Source organism: Trichosurus vulpecula, chromosome 3 (genome assembly GCF_011100635.1).
Source record: "Trichosurus vulpecula isolate mTriVul1 chromosome 3, mTriVul1.pri, whole genome shotgun sequence".
In the NCBI taxonomy this organism is placed as follows: Eukaryota; Metazoa; Chordata; class Mammalia; order Diprotodontia; family Phalangeridae; genus Trichosurus; species Trichosurus vulpecula.
The window spans coordinates 17,854,148-17,860,147 of record NC_050575.1 but is presented as its reverse complement, the minus strand read 5'-3'; positions in this window follow the sequence as shown (position 1 = coordinate 17,860,147).

Genomic DNA, 6,000 nt, shown 5'->3' with positions numbered 1-6,000 from the left:
GGCATCTTGAGTTGGATATCTCACAGGCAGCTCAAACTCAACAAGTTCACAACAGAACTCATTATCTTATTTCCTAAATCCTGCCTTCTTGGGAACTTCCCTATTATTGAGAGCACTACCATTCTATAAGTCACCCATGTTGGCAGCATGGGTGTAATCCTTTTCAGCTCTCACTTCATATATCCAATCTATTGTCAAATTTTGTTCTTTCTGCCTTCATATGTCCCCTTCTTTCTGCAGCCCTCTGCCTCCTTTAGACCCTCATCACTTCTCATCTGGACTACTGTAAAAGCCTTATAATTGGTGTCCCTGACTCAAGTCTTTCCCCACTTTTATGCATCCTCCATTTAGCTGCCAAGGTGATATCCCTAAAATATGGGTCATGTTGAACCTTGTCACACTACCACTACCCTTCCCCCACTCGATAAACTCCAGGGGCTCCTCATTACTTCTAGGATCAAATATAGGCATTTGTATGGCATTCAAAGCTCTTCCTAACCTAGCTTCTTCCTAATTTTCCAGTGTTTTTACACTTTACTCTCCCCCACAATCTATAAATCCAGGTACGTGCCATTCCTTTTTCTAGTCTTGGTGCTTTTGTGTTGGCTGCCCTGTGCCAAGAAGCAGCACTCCTCTCCCTTACTTAGTCAGCTCAAATCCCACATTGTACAGGAAGCCTTCCATTCTGAGATTACTGCCCATCAATTCTGTATATATCTTATATATGTGTACCTAGTTATATGTTGTTTCCCCCATTAAAATCTGAACTCCTTACCTTTTTTTTGTTTTAAAGAATAAACTCAGAGGAAACATTTTATTTAATTCTGGTGTTCCTGTAGTCTTTGTGTATGAGCTCATAGAGTATTCTAGAATAGGAGAAAACACAAACTCTTCTGTTTGGCACATACACCTCTGTACTCTGGCTCCAGCCTCTTTTTTCTTGCATATTTCCCATTACTTTTATGCACTCTTATGTCTCATCTCCAACTGGCCTATTTGCTATTGCCAGCATAGGACATTACATTTCTTGCTTCTATACCTTATCCTCATGCCTGGGATGCTCATCCCCCTCACCTTTGCCTCTTAGAATCCCTAACTCTCTTATAGGCTCAGCTCACATGAAACATCCCCTACTTTTCTTCATCTTCCCAGTTGCTAGACTCCATCCTAATTCCTTTGTAAATATTTCATATTTACTTATCTATATTCATGTTGTTTCTAGGTCTCCTTTTCCCCATAGTAGAACGGTAAGCTCAAGGGCAGAGATTTGACCTTTGTCTCAGTATGTCCCTGTTGCTAAGTATAGTGCCTTGCACGAGGCATTTAATAATTTCTTGAATATTTTTTAAAAAAAGGCCCAGGCTGTGCAGCCGATATTAAGCCACAGCAAGGCTGGGGAGCTAGGGTTGGACTCAATGATCTTGGGAGTCCTTTTAGCTCTGAGACCTTCCCAGGCTCAAGAAAAAAGGCAGCAACATCACCACCTATCTCTCCGGAGGGTTTGAAGCTTAGGAAGGCATCGGGCTACTGCTTTTGCACGAGAGAATAATCTTTTAAGAGACACAGACTCCCAGCCTGGGAATCATGCTGCTCCCAATTAGCTGATAGATAAAATTACATATTTTTATTAAGCTACAGATATTCCAACTGTCATACAGGGACCACTGAATTACTTTCTCCACAATGAACTGAACTTTACCTACATTGCACAGCTTCTCCCATCTTAGAACTGCAAATAGTGTAAATAAATTAAGGCGATAAGGAAAATGAAAAGAAGACAATACAGAGGCAGGGAGAGTGATACAAGGAAAGGAGGAGAAATAGGAAAGGCCAGTACTGGTTTCTTAAAAAAAAAAAAACAATACTGTTCATTTGTATAGCATGTAACAGTTTACAAAAGCTTTTATATTTGTCATATTTGATTATGAGTCCCAGTAAGTGTGCAAAACAAGGATTATTAATTATTTCCTTTTGGAAATGTTGGGGAAATGACATACCCAAGGTCAGACAATGACCTACTCACTCCTACTTGTCTTAGTCTGTTACTGTTGTTTGTTTTCAGTTGTGTCTGACTCTTGATGACTCCATCCGGGGTTTTCTTGGCAAAGACACAAGAGTGGTTGGTCATTTTCTTCTCCATCTCATTTTACAGATGAGGGAACTGAGGCAAACAGCACTAAGTGACTTGCCCAAGGTCACACAGTTAGTGTCTGGGATGTCTCATCTACTTTTCCTATATTACACAACCTCAAATTTAGTACTTTAAAAAAAAATAAATTCAACTCAACATCTACTAAGCACCCACTTGGTATACAGCCTGTATTAGGCACCGGGGGAGATACAAATGGTCTTGGTTCTGTAGTTTTCTGTTCAGTAGGGGAAAAACACATTCACATAACTATAGTACACAATAATGCGGGATAAAGATAAGTTAGATGCTAAACAAAGCTTATTTTCACTTACATGGGAGGGGAGAATGGGTGTGGTCATGGAAAGCAACAATCAATTCTGGCACCTGGGGCAAGCTGCACAAAATATGCCCTGTGCAAGAGGTGGAGGTCACAATAGCTCCCCAAATGGCTAAGAGGTGGCTGCTAGAGAAATTACTATGGGGGAGGTGAAGGAAAGACATCTACTGGCTTGAAGCCACCCTGGGGGAAGAAGCACCACCTGGTAGATTACTATTTTATTTTTCTTGCTAACTAGGTGCTAGTTGTTTTAACACTCCTGAAAGACAGCAATTGTTTAAATACTGTCAATTGCAGCACCTAGGGGAAAAGCTCTGATCACACTGCCCTAGTTACAGTTCTGGCTTCAGCGGTAAAAATCTGAGTCAGTTTTTAAAGGAAGGGTTGGAATTCTATACAAGAGAAGTACACATGCCAAACATGGGTAATGGAGGAGATAAAGAAACACAGAGGTGGGTTAGTGCTTCATGTTTTCTAGAGGGCAAGGAATAGTGTAGTTTGTTTGGAATTGTCATTTATCCTTCTGGAAGGATGGGTGGGTGGGTGATGTCTTGATTTACAAGTGAATTGGACTTAAGTGAGGCAGGGCTGTGCAAAGACCTCAGCCTCCCTCTCTCCTCTACAGTCACTGGAGTCCTGTGGCTAGACATAGATCAGGACAACTGGCAATGGGCCCTGATGCTGTGGGAGAACTTGGCCTTATTAAGCCAAGGTCTTTCCCAGGTCTCAGTTTGTTCGAGGTAACACCCATTCAGTAGTTAAAGGCTAGGTAGAGTAGGTGGAAAGGAGTACCCGGCTTGGAAAAGTGGGGTGGTGACAAATTTTAGAGGACCTTGAATGGGAGCAAATTTTGAACTTTATTTTCTAGAAAGAAGACATTGGCATTTTTTGAAGAGATGAGGGACACAATAAATTTGTGCATAAAGAACGTGATTGTATTAAGGGTGAATTGGAGGGGAGTGGAAATAGGAACACCTATTCTGGAGTTCCTGAAATAGTCTATGTAGGTGGTAATAAGGGTTTATAGTAGGGTGTTCGGTGGGAAGAGAAGGGCGGGGTAGATAGTAGCTGGTGTAGCTGATGAAACACTGGACCTGGAGTCAGGAAGATCTGGGTTCAGAACCAGCCTCAGACACCAAGAGCCCTGTGAGCCAAGGCAAATCATTGTCAGTCTGTTTCCACATCAGTAAAACAGGGATAATGATAGCACTTAATCTACAGGGCAGTTGTGAGGATAAGAGATAACATATGCAAAGTACCTGGCAAAGCTCTATATAAATCCTGTTATTTTTGTTGTGTAGGTGGTATCTTTAGGTCTGTCAACATACATTTAAGGGCTGACTATGGTATGTCTGTGAAGGTGTTAGGGATGATTAAAGATATTCTTAGCTCTCAAGGAATTTATAATAGAATAGTTTGCAATGATTATTAGATTGTATGCAATCTGATGCTTTACAAAATACTCTGGTTGGTACTGTCGCTAGGATGGGTGGGGACCAGAATCACAGAATTCTAGAGTTAGGATCTCAGTGTCACTGAGTCCAACACACACTGGAAGTCTAACACATACCCATGAGAATTTATCTGAGAGGTGGGTGAGCCAACCTCTGTTTTAAGACTCCAGAGAAAGCCCAATGCACTTCTGGGCAGCTCTAATTATCAGCAAGTTTTTTCCTAATGTAAAGCCCCTTTCTCCTCAGAATCAGCCCACCAAAATCCATAACATTTCCTTGGTATTTCAGAAGGATGGGTGACAAAACAACTTCCATAAAGACCTTTTCCTTCTTAGAACTCAGAGAACTTTATTTATCCTTGGTTCATGCACTTATCATATGTTACTTTGTATTATTATTTATGTACTTGTTACATTGTCCTTGTTAAACTATGAGGTCAATGATGGAAAGGACTTAGTGATACACAAACTTTTCAGTTCTCTCTACACTGTGAGGTGCAAAACAAAATACTGAATTAATTTGAATGCTTAGGAGAAAAATAAATTATACATATGTACGTATGTTTTTGTGTATAGATAGATGTATGCATATGACCAGAGGTGTGTGTGTATGCAGATGTAATTCGGAAAGAATCATTGTTCCACTATGGAGTTATGTGTATGTGTTTGCATATTTATATATATATACTAGTTGTGTATATATACATACATAGTCACACATGCAGCTCCACGGGTGTATGCGTATGTAATGTTCACAGGGCTATCTGTGTCCCACCTGTGGTAGAACCTTCAGAGCTTATATTGGTCTGATCAACCATAGTTGGACATACTTACCAAGTGTAAAGTGATGTCATTTCGTCCTCTCCCAATACAAAACCAACAATCAACATATACTATGGTTGTAATATGTGTGTACATACATACACATACAGTAGTTGTAAAAAAAGTGTATGTGTATGCACACCCACCCACGGTAGAACAATGTGCATATATGTGTGGCTATATATATATATATATACACACATATTATGTGTGTGCATACGCACACACAATATGTATTGCACACGCACACACAATATGTATTGCACACATGTGTATTTTTATACATACATACATATTCACATACTCCCATGGTGGAACAACGATCATGTGTAGGTGTAGCTATCCGTGTAGATACACACATACACATACCATGTATATAAAATCACTATGTATTTTGTATATACAAGTAGAGAGAGAGCGCGTGTCTACACACACACCCCCTCACACCCTCCAAGGTGGAACAATGATTTTGTCCAGAGTATTGCTAAGATGGTCGTGGGTCAGACTGTTTGCAGGCAGCAAAACCCTGTCCTACACCCAACAGTCTGGAAGTCGGGGCTTCCTGCGCTGGCCCAGAGGCCGTTTCTCGGGAGCCGGCCGGCAGGTGACCCCGGACTCACCCAGCTGAGGAATGTGCCCACTTATCGGAGCCGGCGGCGCTGCCCGGCCCTCCGCGCCGCTCCGCATCCCGGTTCTCAGATAGCCGAGGCCAAGGCGGGCAGAGCCGCCGCGCCCGGACACAGGAGGCACCCCGGGAGGGGGGCGTTTTAGCCCGGCGCTCCCCGACTCTAACGAAACCTCGTCCCCCGCCCCTTTCCCCTCCAAGTCTGATCTGGGTGTCTCCCGGCGCCCACGTGGGAGCTGGGGGCAGCCGAAGATCCCCTCCTGCTCCCTCCCGGGCATTCATTCGCGCCCATCAAGCACGATTCGGGGACCGAGGAGGGAGTGCGGGCCGGCCGAGCCACGCCGAGCTCCGGGGCCAGATGAGGCTCGGAGGAGCCGCGGTCGCCGCCCTTCTCCCGAAAGACACGTTTCCTCCCTCCGCTCCCACGCGCGGTCAGCACAGTCGCGGACCTCGCCTCTCTCCCTCCCTCCCCCCGGGGAGTCCCGTGCGTGCCCCAGCCCACTTCCACAGCCACCACGCCCGGGAGCCGACTGCGGGCACGCCAGGCGGAGGGGAGTGGGGGGGCTGGGGTGGGAAGAGCCGAGCCCCGGACAGGAAGGTCCAGGGAGCCTCGCCCACCCTCCTTCCTTTCC